This window comes from Panulirus ornatus, chromosome 47 (assembly GCF_036320965.1).
Source record: "Panulirus ornatus isolate Po-2019 chromosome 47, ASM3632096v1, whole genome shotgun sequence".
NCBI lineage: Eukaryota > Metazoa > Arthropoda > Malacostraca > Decapoda > Palinuridae > Panulirus > Panulirus ornatus.
The window spans coordinates 19,180,301-19,197,439 of NC_092270.1; the positions used below are offsets into that span (position 1 = coordinate 19,180,301).

At 54.9% G+C, this 17,139-nt stretch overlaps 1 protein-coding gene across 7 annotated transcripts in view; it reads right to left on the minus strand.

The window, feature by feature from the left end:
* The window catches only part of rhea (Talin_middle and talin-RS domain-containing protein rhea), a 639,718-nt gene that overhangs the window by 451,281 nt on the left and 171,298 nt on the right, over window positions 1–17,139 (minus strand). The window lies entirely within an intron of this gene.

A 17,139-nucleotide genomic window follows, 5' to 3' on the forward strand; every position in this document is an offset into this window, starting at 1 on the left:
AGTCAGTGAGTCATTCACCCTCCTAACCAGTCAGTCAGTCCACCAAGGATGTGACCGGTGCCGGGGTAAGACCCCCTTCACCTACACCTACAGGAGACGGTGAACACGGTGACCCATCCAAACCTCGTGTGTACACCACCCAGGGATCACACACACACGAGAGGGCACAGTCAGTACCTACGATCAGTGCGGTACGACCCTGTACCGAGAGAGAGAGAGAGAGAGAGAGAGAGAGAGAGAGGGAGAGAGAGAGAGAGAGAGAGAGAGAGAGAGAGAGAGAGAGAGAGAGAGAGAGAGAGAGGGAGAGAGAGAGAGAGAGAGAGAGAGAGAGAGAGAGAGAGAGAGAGAGAGAGAGAGATGAGAGAGAGAGAGAGAGAGAGAGAGAGAGAGAGAGAGAGAGAGAGAGAGAGAGAGAGAGAGAGAGAGAGAGAGAGAGGGAGGGAGGGAGGGAGGGAGAGAGAGAGAGAGAGTGGGAGAGAGAGAGTGGGAGAGAGAGAGAGTGAGAGAGAGAGAGAGAGAGAGAGAGAGAGAGAGAGAGAGAGAGAGAGAGAGAGAGAGAGAGAGAGAGAGAGAGAGAGGGGGAGAGAGAGAGAGAGATTTACTGACGAGATTCTTCCCCGAAAGGCAAGGGCGGCTGGCGCGCAGCGCTCACCGCAGGAACACCTCGGGTTACGGAGAACGACTCGTGTGTTGTTAAAGTGTTGTTACGTGTGTACCTGGGTCAGAGGAGTGGAACTTGACAGCCACTGAAGTGGTGGCTCACGGCGCAATCTCTCACTAACCCCTACAGAGGGAGTGAGGAAGAGAGAAGAGCGAGGAGCAAGTAGAGACGGTAGGAAATATAATATGTAAGCGAAATACAGAGGGGTAGAGAACTGATATACCACGAGAACACATCGACAGTATGGAACATTAGATAACAAACAATAGACTAGAGAACAAACATGAACAAGAGACATGACTGAAAACTGGTTGACATGACAGACGCTGCCACCACACCGGCCATCTTCCAAGGTCTGGTATACCCACAGTCAACTCCAGAACAGCAATGTTCAACGTGAACACCATGCTCTCCTACCTGCAACACGTATGAACACCAATGTTCAACGTGAACACCATGCTCTCCTACCTGAAACACGTATGAACAGCAATGTTCAACGTGAACACCATGCTCTCCTCCCTGCAACACGTATGAACAGCAATGTTCAACGTGAACACCATGCTCTCCTACCTGCAACACGTATGAACAGCGATGTTCAACGTGAACACCATCCTCTCCTACCTGCAACACGTATGAACAGCAATGTTCAACGTGAACACCATCCTCTCCTCCGTGCAACACGTATGAACACCAATGTTCAACGTGAACACCACCCTCTCCTACCTGCAACACGTATGAACACCAATGTTCAACGTGAACACCATGCTCTCCTCCCTGCAACACGTATGAACAGTAATGTTCAACGTGAACACCATCTACCTGCAACACGTATGAACAGCAATGTTCAACGTGAACACCATCCTTTCCTACCTGAAACACGTATGAACACCAATGTTCAACGTGAACACCATCCTCTCCTACCTGCAACACGTATGAACAGCAATGTTCAACGTGAACACCATCCTCTCCTACCTGAAACACGTATGAACAGCAATGTTCAACGTGAACACCATCCTCTCCTCCCTGCAACACGTATGAACAGTAATGTTCAACGTGAACACCATCTTCTACCTGCAACACGTATGAACAGCAATGTTCAACGTGAACACCATCCTCTCCTCCCTGCAACACGTATGAACACCAATGTTCAACGTGAACACCATCTTCTCCTCCCTGCAACACGTATGAACAGCGATGTTCAACGTGAACACCATCCTCTCCTACCTGCAACACGTATGAACACCAATGTTCAACGTGAACACCATCTTCTACCTCCAACACGTATGAACAGCAATGTTCAACGTGAACACCATCCTCTCCTACCTGCAACACGTATGAACAGTAATGTTCAACGTGAACACCATCCTCTCCTACCTGCAACACGTATGAACACCAATGTTCAACGTGAACACCATCCTCTCCTACCTGCAACACGTATGAACAGCAATGTTCAACGTGAACACCATCCTCTCCTCCCTGCAACACGTATGAACAGCAATGTTCAACGTGAACACCATCCTCTCCTACCTGAAACACGTATGAACACCAATGTTCAACGTGAACACCATCCTCTCCTACCTGCAACACGTATGAACAGTAATGTTCAACGTGAACAACATCTTCTACCTGCAACACGTATGAACAGCAATGTTCAACGTGAACACCATCCTCTCCTACCTGCAACATGCAACACGCTTTCTCGGTTGGGGAACATGTCATTTACCATTTCCCAAAAGTGAAAAAAAAAATGTATATAACTCCAACGTCTGCTCTCCAATGTACAGTCTCACTAACTTCAGTCGTTCTCTGTCGTTCACTGTGTCTCTACCTCAGCAACACGGGTCGTGGGAAAAATGTCTGAACATCTTCTAACTCGACAATTTCGCCCGTCGTGTTAGGTGATGTTCAAACACTGCAGTATCATGGCGTTCGCCTGAGCACCAGCACCTCGTAGGACGCCATCACTATAGTTTTTTCCTCCCTCCTCTTGAAAGGCCGCAAGATCCATCTCATCATCTGTTGTGGGGAGGAGAGACATGCGTTGCTTCGTCGTGTTCGCTGGAGGTGCGATCGCCAGACGTTGCCTCGTCGTGTTCGCTGGAGGCACGATCGCCAGACGGTGGTGCTCCCAGATCCTCCACGTTGTTCTGTGGGTGTACGACGTCGTGTGCGTCTGTCTGGTATTCTGTACAGCTCTTCAATGTCAACATGTGCCTCATGCCGGAGGATCCGACATTCTATCCCCACTGAAAAGCACGTCGTGTTCGATGGCCCAATGGAAGAAGATATTGTGGATATCAGGTCTGAAAATTTCCCCAGTTTCCCCCTTGTGTTTTCTCAAGTGATTTGCATACTTAATCACCTTGCTGCGAAGGATGATATAAAACAATCGTTCGTGTCTTGTGTCAACGTCAGATGCACGAATGAGGAACAGGAGAATTGTAAGTACAGTTACTTGTGGGGATTGAACTCTATATATATATTGTAAGTACAGTTACGTGTGGGGACTGAACTCTATATATATATTGTAAGTACAGTTACTTGTGGGGACTGAACTCTATATATATATTGTAAGTACAGTTACGTGTGGGGACTGAACTCTATATATATATTGTAAGTACAGTTACTTGTGGGGACTGAACTCTATATATATATTGTAAGTACAGTTACTTGTGGGGACTGAACTATATGTATTTATATATATATATTTTGTTTACCTTGGGTAGTCGCTCACGCTGGCATGGTCTACAACGAAGGTATTTTGCTCTGTCACTTGAACCCTCGTACGTCATGCACCTTGTAATGTGCCTGGTATGTCCCTGGTTATTCATCCACCTTGTAATGTGCCTGGTATGTCCCTGGTTATTCCCAGGTGTGGCGCCAGCCGTCGTCAGCAGCGAACACCCCCTCACTTAACACACACCAGCCAGCGCGGCGACGATGTGATGTGGCGGCGCAGCAACAACAACTACAGAACTTTCACTCCAGTGATGGAGGCGGGGCTGTACCTGACCACCACCTGGCTCACCACCTGGGCCAGGAGGAACCTGGTGGAGGGAGAGGGGTCGACCCAGGCCACCAGCGACCAGGTGTGTGTGTGTGCGTGTGTGTGTGTGTGTGTGGAGAGAGCCCTGAGCCACCGCACCCCTGCCCCATCCACCCTCCCACCCACGCCTGTAAGAATAATCAGCTGGTGGAGCACTACGTTGCCACGTCCCGGGCACCGGTCGCGCCCAACACGGAGTCTCATGACGTGGCTACGTGTGTGTGTGTGTGTGTGGTGTGTGTGGTGTGTGTGTGTGTGTGTACAACGCCATGCCTGTGTGGTGTGTGATCACAACCACAACGATGACACATAGCGAGGGGGGGGACTTCACGAACTGCACCAAGGGCCAGTTTGGGGGTCAGGTCAGGTGGTGTATGTGACCCATCTCCCCCCCCCCCCACCTCAACATCACCCCTCCCACACACACACACACACACACACACACACACACACACACACACACACTCCTCCCCCTGCAATTAAAAGGCGACCAGACACATGGATCACGTCGGACCCAGATGAACTGATGATGTGATACAGAAACACGAAACGTGTGGCCTACCCAACACAAGGCCGACATGTGGTGAGCCTCACGCGCTACCTCGGTACCTCGGACCAGATCTCATAGTAGGGACGAACTGCCCCAGCCCTCACCCCAACCCATCCCTACCCCAGCCCTCACCCCAACCCATCCCTACCCCAGCCCTCACCCCAACCCATCCCTACACCAGTCTTCACCCCAACCCATCCCTACACCAGCCCTCACCCCAACCCATACCTACCCCAGCCCTCACCCCAACCCATCCCTCCCCCAGCCCTCACCCCAACCCATCCCTCCCCCAGCCCTCACCCCAACCCATCCCTCCCCAGCCCTCACCCCAACCCTCCCTCCCCCAGCACTCACCCCAACCCATCCCTCCCCCAGCCCTCACCCCAACCCATCCCTCCCCAGCCCTCACCCCAACCCTCCCTCCCCCAGCACTCACCCCAACCCATCCCTCCCCAGCCCTCACCCCAACCCATCCCTCCCCAGCCCTCACCCCAACCCTCCCTCCCCCAGCCCTCACCCCAACCCATCCCTCCCCCAGCCCTCACCCCAACGCATCCCTCCCCCAGCCCTCACCCCAACCCTCCCTCCCCCAGCACTCACCCCAACCCATCCCTCCCCAGCCTTCACCCCAACCCTCCCTCCCCCAGCACTCACCCCAACCCATCCCTCCCCCAGCCCTCACCCCAACCCATCCCTACACCAGCCCTCACCCCAACCCATCCCTCCCCCAGCCCTCACCCCAACCCATCCCTCCCCCAGCCCTCACCCCAACCCATCCCTACACCAGCCCTCACCCCAACCCATCCCTCCCCAGCCCTCACCCCAACCCATCCCTCCCCCAGCCTTCACCCCAACCCATCCCTCCCCCAGCCCTCACCCCAACCCATCCCTACACCAGCCCTCACCCCAACCCATCCCTACACCAGCCCTCACCCCAACCCATCCCTCCCCCAGCCTTCACCCCAACCCATCCCTCCCCCAGCCCTCACCCCAACCCATCCCTCCCCCAGCCTTCACCCCAACCCATCCCTCCCCCAGCCCTCACCCCAACCCATCCCTACACCAGCCCTCACCCCAACCCATCCCTACACCAGCCCTCACCCCAACCCATCCCTCCCCAGCCCTCACCCCAACCCATCCCTACACCAGCCCTCACCCCAACCCATCCCTCCCCAGCCCTCACCCCAACCCATCCCTACACCAGCCCTCACCCCAACCCATCCCTCCCCCAGCCATCATCCCAACCCATCCCTCCCCCAGCCTTCACCCCAACCCATCCCTCCCCCAGCCTTCACCCCAACCCATCCCTCCCCCAGCCCTCAACCCCACCATCCCTCCCCCAGCCCTCACCCCAACCCATCCCTCCCCCAGCCATCATCCCAACCCATCCCTCCCCCAGCCTTCACCCCAACCCATCCCTCCCCCAGCCTTCACCCCAACCCATCCCTCCCCCAGCCCTCAACCCCACCATCCCTCCCCCAGCCCTCACCCCAACCCATCCCTCCCCCAGCCATCATCCCAACCCATCCCTCCCCCAGCCCTCACCCCAACCCATCCCTCCCCCAGCCCTCACCCCAACCCATCCCTCCCCCAGCCATCATCCCAACCCATCCCTCCCCCAGCCCTCACCCCAACCCATCCCTCCCCCAGCCCTCACCCCAACCCATCCCTCCCCCAGCCCTCACCCCAACCCATCCCTCCCCCAGTCCTCACCCCAAACCATCCCTCCCCCAGCCCTCACGCCAACCATCCCCCAGCCCTCACCCCAACCTATCCCTCCCCCAGTTTCCACCTGACTGCAGAGAGACAATCATGAAGGTGGCCACCAGTTATCTTCTGTTCTGTTAAGATAAAGACACACACACACACACACACACACAAGGATGATGGGCGCACATGGGCAGGAGCAGGTCTGTATACGTTTACCCAGTGGTCTGTTGCAGTGTGACCCCACTTGTATTCCTATGTAAGTACAGTGGGTACCATCCAGTGGTTTGTTGCAGTGTGACCCACTTGTATTCCTATGTAAGCACAGTGTGTACAGTGGGCACTATACACCAACACTGGAGGGTGACGACAGGGAGGCCCCGCCTGGAGCAGGGGAAGGTGAGGGACGTCTTGGTTTGCGTCAGGGAAGGAGGGAGGGAGGTGTACGGTAACACAGGAACCACGTTGACACGGGACATACATATATACATATACATATATACAGGGCACCGGGGCTTGTCTGGGTTCCAGTACAGACACTATCTTGGAACGTAAGAACACATCACATCATACACATGCGAGCTACGTAACTTGGTCAATATACTACATAAACAAGCTACATATGCGCCCAGTATCAATATGTACTTGGAACGTAAGAACACATCACATCATACACATGCGAGCTACGTAACTTGGTCAATATACTACATAAACAAGCTACATATGCGCCCAGTATCAATATGTACTTGGAACGTAAGAACATATCACATCATACACATGCGCGCTACGTAACTTGGTCAATATACTACATAAACAAGCTACATATGCGCCCAGTATCAATATGTACTTGGAACGTAAGAACACATCACATCATACACATGCGAGCTACGTAACTTGGTCAATATACTACATAAACAAGCTACATATGCGCCCAGTATCAATATGTACTTGGAACGTAAGAACACATCACATCATACACATGCGAGCTACGTAACTTGGTCAATATACTACATAAACAAGCTACATATGCGCCCAGTATCAATATGTATTTGGAACGTAAGAACACATCACATCATACACGTGCGCGCTACATAACTTGGTCAATATACTACATAAAGAAGCTACATATGCGCCCACCGGTATCAATATGTATTTGGAACGTAAAAACACATCATACACGTGCGAGCTACATAACTTGGTCAATATATACTACATAAACAAGCTACATATGCGCCCACCGGTATCAATATGTATGTGGAATGAGAGACAGCGCGCGCAGCTGCTACTGATAGCAATGCAAATGAAGGTACGCGAAATCTTGACATGGTGGACGAGTGGTTACAGAAGGCGGCTGAACTGGGCAGGGATTACATCAGATGGTGGTTACAGGGGTCCGGCCATGGCGGATTACAGACTGGCGGATTACAGACTGCCTTCAAGGACGTTAGTAAAGTCATCTCACAGTTCTCGTAACTGTAGGCCTGAAACCACTTGACTTTTTCGTAACTGTAGGCCTGAAACCACTTGGTTTTTGCGAGACGCTGGCTCGTACAATGCTCTCGTTCGTGTGCATCTGGTGAAGGTGAGAGCCAGGTCCTGCATAGTTGAGGATCATGGCTTCTCGCCACGAACATCTGTGTGTACACAAGGTGTGTGTATCCTGGCAGGGCCAGTGTACCACTGTCTGGTATACCCTCCCACGCCTTCAATCAGTGTGTACACGAGGTGTGTATATCCTGGCAGGGCCAGTGTACCACTGTCTGGTATACCCTCCCACGCCTTCAATCAGTGTGTACACGAGGTGTGTATATCCTGGCAGGGCCAGTGTACCACTGTCTGGTATACCCTCCCACGCCTTCAATCAGTGTGTACACAAGGTGTGTATATCCTGGCAGGGCCAGTGTACCACTGTCTGGTACACGTCCCAAGCTTTCAATTTTGAAGTTTCTTAAGGATTCACCGTAGTCTAATAACGCCCCTTGCCTCCATGTACCCCTGGCCATGTACCCTTCACCTCTATACTCTCCAATGAAATGCTCTGTTTACCTGAACCTCAACAACCAATCTTTTGACATGAAAAAATTAAGAGCCAAACAAACCAGTCATCAGGTGTTTCAGCATCGGTCCTGGTCAAACCTGCTCACTGGGCAAAGAAGCTGCTGAAAACAACACTAGGGTGTCGATTAGAAGCCACTCAAGACGGGAAATAACAGAGGAGCAAACACATCTGTTTGTCTGATGCACGAAGACGGGAGTTCAGACAAGGACAAGTAGACCCATTTTCCATCACAGGGAAATGTGTAAAATAAAACCTGTATATAGACAAGGTAATAAGATCAGCAGATTACATGATGCTGTAACTGCTATAGCTTACATAGGTGTCTACTGGTGGTCTGGCCCAAATGTGAAGTCTATGGCCAATGATGTGGACACAAACGAGAACTCTCTTGTGTCTTACAATGTGGGGGGAAACAGAGCCATTTTAGGAACAGATCTAAACCAACCCCAGCAAGACATGTCTCCACCATATTGTTAAAACAGACCCATTTAGGAACCGATCTAAACCAACCCCAGCAAGACATGGCTCCACCATAGTGTTAATAACACGATACGTGAAATGTTTAAGTTTGTATCCACTTTGTGCAATTCGTCCGTAAGACTTACCATATGAAAGACTATGTAATGTATGTAATATGAAGGTTATGTAATGAACCCAGTTTTGTAATAATGTACTGAAGAACAATCCACTGGAGTTAGACACAGACCCTTTGTGACCCCTGTAATCCATTTGCGCTACTGCTTACAGGATGAGTATGTGAAGTGCACAGTAAAGTTGTTGGTGACAGCGTCACGAACCACGCGAATCATATCGCAAGATGACTTTAAGTTCTTCCTCGCGAGCACACGCAGCGTGGTCGAGGCTGGCCGTCATATGACTTTGGCTAGACCCAGTCTATCGCTCACCCACATTATGTACACAGTCATCACGCGCATGTCCGACACGCGCAGCCCACTGCTACAGCCTTCAACCAGCAGGGAGTGAAGGACTGATGATATGGAACAGCTTCCAGAGGGGCCACTGTGCCTGGCGTGCGTGGCAGGAGCTGGTGGACAGTCAGGGAGGACATCAACATGAACTCGGAACTGGACGAGATGTTCCCCAGCCATGAAGATATGCTGCTATACAGTGCGCTGTGGGCAGAGCTGCACCACACGGGCTAACCTCCTCCTCTTCCTGGGAGTAAATAAAATAGTTACCATTACTGTTTTCTATGTTGGATCCAACAGTACACACCAGGGATGTACATCATGCATGGCAGTAAGTACATTAATCCTAGCTGGTCATGTAGTAAGTACATAATAGCTGGTCATGTAGTAAGTACATTAATCTTAGCTGGTCATGTAGTAAGTACATAAATCCTAGCTGGTCATGTAGTAAGTACATAATCTTAGCTGGTCATGTAGTAAGTACATAAACCTTAGCTGGTCATGTAGTAAGTACATAAATCTTAGCTGGTCATGTAGTAAGTACATAAACCTTAGCTGGTCATGTAGTAAGTACATAAACCTTAGCTGGTCATGTAGTAAGTACATAAACCTTAGCTGGTCATGTAGTAAGTACATAAATCTTAGCTGGTCATGTAGTAAGTACATAGTCTTAGCTGGTCATGTAGTAAGTACATAAATCTTAGCTGGTCATGTAGTAAGTACATAATAGCTGGTCATGTAGTAAGTACATAATAGCTGGTCATGTAGTAAGTACATAATAGCTGGTCATGTAGTAAGTACATAAATCTTAGCTGGTCATGTAGTAAGTACATAGTCTTAGCTGGTCATGTAGTAAGTACATAAATCTTAGCTGGTCATGTAGTAAGTACATAATAGCTGGTCATGTAGTAAGTACATAATAGCTGGTCATGTAGTAAGTACATAAATCTTAGCTGGTCATGTAGTAAGTACATAAATCTTAGCTGGTCATGTGCTGGTCCCTGTATGATGTGAGGACTGAGTTGGCCCGGGCAACAACCTACATAAACTGTTTGGAAGACCTCCGATGTACGAAGACCACAAGGACCCTGGAGCAAGGTCTGTTGTGGGTCCTCCTACCCGTTATGGTGCCGGGATCGGGTACGGCCACACCCACCAGCAGTACCCGGATTAGAGTCGTGGGTTTCATGAGCTAAGGGAAGGTTTTGTGCCGAACCCAGTGATGGACGTGGGATGCTGGCACACCTGACGCTGAGGACATCAACGCTGGCGGTGACCAAGTGCGTATGACTGTGCGTATGATACGCTCTGGGTCTCACAGCCACTGACCCATTGACGTGGGACAGCCTGGGATCGGACTCTGGGACTGAGGGTGAGGGGGACCCATGAGGTGGGAGTGTGTGGTGGGCCAGCTGACACCACGGAGCTGGTGGCACCCGTCGCTACCACCGGCACTGTACAGTCCAGCGTGGCTGTCTGCCAACCTCCCTACCACCGCCACACTGCCAACCTCCCTACCACCACCACCACCACGCTGCCAACCTCCCTACCACCACCACCACCACGCTGCCAACCTCCCTACCACCACCACCACCACACTGCCAACCTCCCTACCACCACCACCACCACGCTGCCAACCTCCCTACCACCGCCACCACCACACTGCCAACCTCCCTACCACCACCACCACGCTGCCAACCTCCCTACCACCACCACCACCACCACACTGCCAACCTCCCTACCACCACCACCACCACGCTGCCAACCTCCCTACCACCACCGCCACGCTGCCAACCTCCCTACCACCACCACCACACTGCCAACCTCCCTACCACCACCACACTGCCAACCTCCCTACCACCACCACCACGCTGCCAACCTCCCTACCACCACCGCCGCCACGCTGCCAACCTCCCTACCACCACCACCGCGCTGCCAACCTCCCTACCACCACCACCACCACGCTGCCAACCTCCCTACCACCACCGCCACCACACTGCCTACCTCCCTACCACCACCGCCACCACACTGCCTACCTCCCTACCACCACCACCACACTGCCTACCTCCCTACCACCACCACCACCACGCTGCCAACCTCCCTACCACCACCACCACCACGCTGCCAACCTCCCTACCACCACCGCCACCACACTGCCTACCTCCCTACCACCACCGCCACCACACTGCCTACCTCCCTACCACCACCACCACCACACTGCCAACCTCCCTACCATCACCACCACACTGCCTACCTCCCTACCACCACCACCACCACGCTGCCAACCTCCCTACCACCACCACCACCACACTGCCAACCTCCCTACCGCCGCCACACTGCCAACCTCCCTACCACCACCACCACACTGCCAACCTCCCTACCACCACCACCACACTGCCAACCTCCCTACCACCACCACCACACTGCCAACCTCCCTACCACCACCACCACACTGCCAACCTCCCTACCACCACCACCACACTGCCAACCTCCCTACCGCCACCACACTGCCAACCTCCCACCACCACCACCACCACACTGCCAACCTCCCTACCACCACCGCCACCACGCTGCCAACCTCCCTACCACCACCACCACCACGCTGCCAACCTCCCTACCACCACCGCCACACTGCCTACCTCCCTACCACCACCACCACCACGCTGCCAACCTCCCTACCACCACCACCACCACACTGCCAACCTCCCTACCACCACCACCACACTGCCAACCTCCCTACCACCACCACCACCACGCTGCCAACCTCCCTACCACAACCACACTGCCAACCTCCCTACCACCACCACCACCACACTGCCAACCTCCCTACCACCACCACCACACTGCCAACCTCCCTACCGCCACCACACTGCCAACCTCCCACCACCACCACCACCACACTGCCAACCTCCCTACCACCACCACCACCACACTGCCAACCTCCCTACCACCACCGCCACCACACTGCCAACCTCCCTACCACCACCACCACCACACTGCCAACCTCACTACCATCACCACCACCACACTGCCTACCTCCCTACCACCACCACCACCACACTGCCAACCTCCCTACCACCACCACCACACTGCCAACCTCCCTACCACCACCACCACCACACTGCCAACCTCCCTACCACCACCACCACACTGCCAACCTCCCTACCGCCACCACACTGCCAACCTCCCACCACCACCACACTGCCAACCTCCCTACCACCACCACCACCACACTGCCAACCTCCCTACCACCACCGCCACCACACTGCCAACCTCCCTACCACCACCACCACCACACTGCCAACCTCACTACCATCACCACCACCACACTGCCAACCTCCCTACCATCACCACCACCACACTGCCAACCTCACTACCACCACCACCACCACACTGCCAACCTCCCTACCACAACCACACTGCCAACCTCCCTACCACCACCACCACACTGCCAACCTCCCTACCACCACCACCACCACACTGCCAACCTCCCTACCACCACCACCACACTGCCAACCTCCCTACCACCACCACCACCACGCTGCCAACCTCCCTACCACAACCACACTGCCAACCTCCCTACCACCACCACCACCACACTGCCAACCTCACTACCATCACCGCCACCACACTGCCAACCTCCCTACCACCACCACCACCACACTGCCAACCTCACTACCACCACCGCCACACTGCCAACCTCCCTACCACCACCACCACCACGCTGCCAACCTCCCTACCACCACCACCACCACACTGCCAACCTCCCTACCACCACCACCACCACACTGCCAACCTCACTACCACCACCGCCACACTGCCAACCTCACTACCACCACCACCACCACACTGCCAACCTCCCTACCACCACCACCACCACACTGCCAACCTCCCTACCACCACCACCACCACACTGCCAACCTCCCTACCACCACCACCGCCACACTGCCAACCTCCCTACCACCACCACCACCACACTGCCAACCTCACTACCACCACCACCACCACACTGCCAACCTCCCTACCACAACCACACTGCCAACCTCACTACCACCACCACCACCACACTGCCAACCTCCCTACCACCACCACCACCACACTGCCAACCTCCCTACCACCACCACCACCACGCTGCCAACCTCCCACCACCACCACCACACTGCCAACCTCCCTACCACCACCACCACACTGCCAACCTCCCACCACCACCACCGCCGCCACGCTGCCAACCTCCCTACCACCACCACACTGCCAACCTCCCTACCACCACCACACTGCCAACCTCCCTACCACCACCACGCTGCCAACCTCCCTATCACCACCACCACCACGCTGCCAACCTCCCTACCACCACCACCACCACACTGCCAACCTCCCTACCACCACCACCGCCACACTGCCAACCTCCCTACCACCACCACCGCCGCCGCACTGCCAACCTCCCTACCACCACCACACTGACAACCTCCCTACCACCACCACCACCACCACACTGCCAACCTCCCTACCACCACCACCACACTGCCAACCTCCCTACCACCACCACCACCACACTGTCAACCTCCCTACCACCACCACACTGACAACCTCCCTACCACCACCACCACCACCACACTGCCAACCTCCCTACCACCACCACCACACTGCCAACCTCCCACCACCACCACCGCCGCCACGCTGCCAACCTCCCTACCACCACCACACTGCCAACCTCCCTACCACCACCACACTGCCAACCTCCCTACCACCACCACGCTGCCAACCTCCCTATCACCACCACCACCACGCTGCCAACCTCCCTACCACCACCACCACCACACTGCCAACCTCCCTACCACCACCACCGCCACACTGCCAACCTCCCTACCACCACCACCGCCGCCGCACTGCCAACCTCCCTACCACCACCACACTGACAACCTCCCTACCACCACCACCACCACCACACTGCCAACCTCCCTACCACCACCACCACACTGCCAACCTCCCTACCACCACCACCACCACACTGTCAACCTCCCTACCACCACCACACTGACAACCTCCCTACCACCACCACCACCACCACACTGCCAACCTCCCTACCACCACCACCACACTGCCAACCTCCCTACCACCACCACCGCCGCCACACTGCCAACCTCCCTACCACCACCACCACCACACTGCCAACCTCCCTACCACCACCACCACACTGCCAACCTCCCAACCACCACCACCACCACGCTGCCAACCTCCCTACCACCACCACACAAGACCAGAGGCATGCCGGCCAGGGTGTCCCCCTGCCACTATACGTTACCGCCGTGCACGTGGGTAACTTGCTGTACGCCACACCACGTGGTTGGCGGGGTGACCACGAGCAACGCGTGGCTGGCGCGGGAACCCTGCGTGAGGGGCGCGTGCCTCACCACCTGCGCGAGGGATACGCGTGAGGCGCCGCCAGTAACGTGAGAGGGGCCAGGCTTGACCACCGCCCGTCACTGTCCTCACTTGCCTCACCCAAACCACCACCACCACGTGACGCCGTCACCACCTCCACATGACGCCGTCACAACCACCATCACCACGTGACGCCGTCACCACCACCACGTGACGCCGTCACTAACACCACGTGACGCCGTCACCACCACCACCACGTGACGCCGTCACCACCACCACGTGACGCCGTCACAACCACCACGTGACGCCGTCACCAGCACCACGTGACGCCGTCACCACCACCACTATGTGACGCCGTCACTAACACCACCACGTGACGCCGTCACCATCACCACGTGACGCCGTCACAACCACCATCACCACGTGACGCCGTCACCACCATCACCACGTGACGCCGTCACTAACACCACCACGTGACGCCGTCACCAGCACCACGTGACGCCGTCACCACCACCACCACGTGACGCCGTCACCACCACCACGTGACGCCGTCACCACCTACAGTAACGACATCACCAGCAACAACTACTGATGCCACAAAGATGGCACAACGCCAACACAAGAACCACATTCTCATCCCCCCCCCCGCAGCTGCAACACGATACAAACAACAACAGAAACAACGGATGAAAAAGTAAACAAAACACCACAGCAACAACAGGTGTACCACTGCAGCTACGAGACACAGACAGTACAGTGGTGACAACAGTACCGGCCAAACTGCTGCAGCTGGTGTGTGTGTGTGTGTGTGTGTGTGTGGTGTGTGGTGTGTGTGTGTGTGTGTGTGTGTGTACGTGTGTGTGTGTGTGTGTGTGTGTGTGTGTGTGTGTGTGTGTATGGTGTGTGGTGTGTGTGTGTGTGTGTGTGTGTGTACGTGTGTGTGTGTGTGTGTGTGTGTGTGTGTGTGTGTACGTGTGTGTGTGTGTGTGTACGTGTGTGTGTGTGTGTGTGTGTGTGTGTGTGTGTGTGTGTGTGGTGTGTGTGTGTGTGTGTGGTGTGGTGTGTGGTGTGTGTGTGTGTGTGTACGTGTGTGTGTGTGTGTGTGTGTGTGTGTGTACGTGTGTGTGTGTGTGTGTGTGTGTGTGTGTGTGTGTACGTGTGTGTGTGTGTGTGTACGTGTGTGTGTGTGTGTGTGTGTGTGTGTGTGTGTGTGTGTGTGTGTGTGTGTGTGTGTGTGTGTGTGTGTGTGTGGTGTGTGTGTGTGTGTGTACGTGTGTGTGTGTGTGTGTACGTGTGTGTGTGTGTGTGTGTGTGTGTACGTGTGTGTGTGTGTGTGTACGTGTGTGTGTGTACGTGTGTGTGTGTGTGTGTGTGTGTGTGTGTGTGTGTGGTGTGTGTGTGTGTGTGTGTGTGTGTGTGTGTGTGTGTGTGTGTGTGTGTGGTGTGTGTGTGTGTGTGTGTGTGTGTGTGTGTGTGTGTGTGTGTGTGTGTGTGTGTGTGTGTGTGTGTGTGTGTGTGTGTGTGTGTGTGGTGTGTGTGTGTGTGTGTGTGTGGTGTGTGTGTGTGTGTGTGTGTGTGTGTGTGTGTGTGTGTGTGTGTGTGTGTGTGTGTGTGTGTGTGTGTGGTGTGGTGTGTGGTAACACCACATACAGACGTAGGTTCACACCACCAGTGTCCAGGTCCCTCACCGTGAGACACGTCGTTATGAGAGAGTCAGCAGCCATGGTGACGCCTTACACGGGGCCACATAAACAAGAGGCAGCAGACCCGGACACGTGGCCGCCCCTCCTGCTGACCCACACACACACACACACACACACACACACACACACACGTACACCCATCCCTCCCTCCCTCCATCCACGAGCAGCGCTGCTCTGACCGTGTCAGCCAGTGACCCTCCTCCTCCTCCTCCTCAACCATCACCAGTAACCTTTTATAACTCTCTCTCTCTCTCTCTCTCTCTCTCTCTATCTCTCTCTCTCTCTCTCTCTCTCTCTCTCTCTCTCTCTCTCTCTCTCTCTCTCTCAGCAGACTGTGTGTGTGTGTGTGTGTGTGTATAATGAGGTTGTGTCTAGTGAGGTAAGGGGGGGTCAGGGCTGTGTATTGTGTCCAGCCAGGGATGGCTGGAGGAGGAGCTCCTAGGGAACCAGCAGTGGCCAATGGTGGCATGACTAGACAGCCCTCCAACACTACAACCAAGGCACCATCTCCAACACTTCACCTGCAGCATCTCCAACACTACAACGAAGGCACTATCTCCAACACTTCATCTACAGCACCTCCAACACTACAACTAAGGCACCATCTCCAACACTTCACCTGCAGCATCTCTAACACTACACCCACGGCACCCCCCCTTCAACACTTCACCTCCTGCGCCATCTCCAACACCACACCCACGGCACCCCCTGCAACACTACACCCACGCCACCCCCTGCAACACTACACCCACGGCACCCCTGCAACACTACACCCACGGCACTCCCTGCAACACTACACCCACGGGACCTCCTGCAGCACTACACCCACGGGACCCCATGCAGCACTACACCCACGGCACCCCTGCAACACTACACCCACGGCACCCCCTGCAACACTACACCCACGGGACCTCTTGCAACACAACACCCACGGCACCCCCTGCAACACTACACCCACGGGACCTCCTGCAACACTACATCCACGGGACCCCATGCAACACTACACCCACGGCACATCTGCAACACTACACCCACGGCACCCCCTGCAACACTACACCCACGGCACCACCTGCAACACAACACCCACGGCACCCCCTGCAAC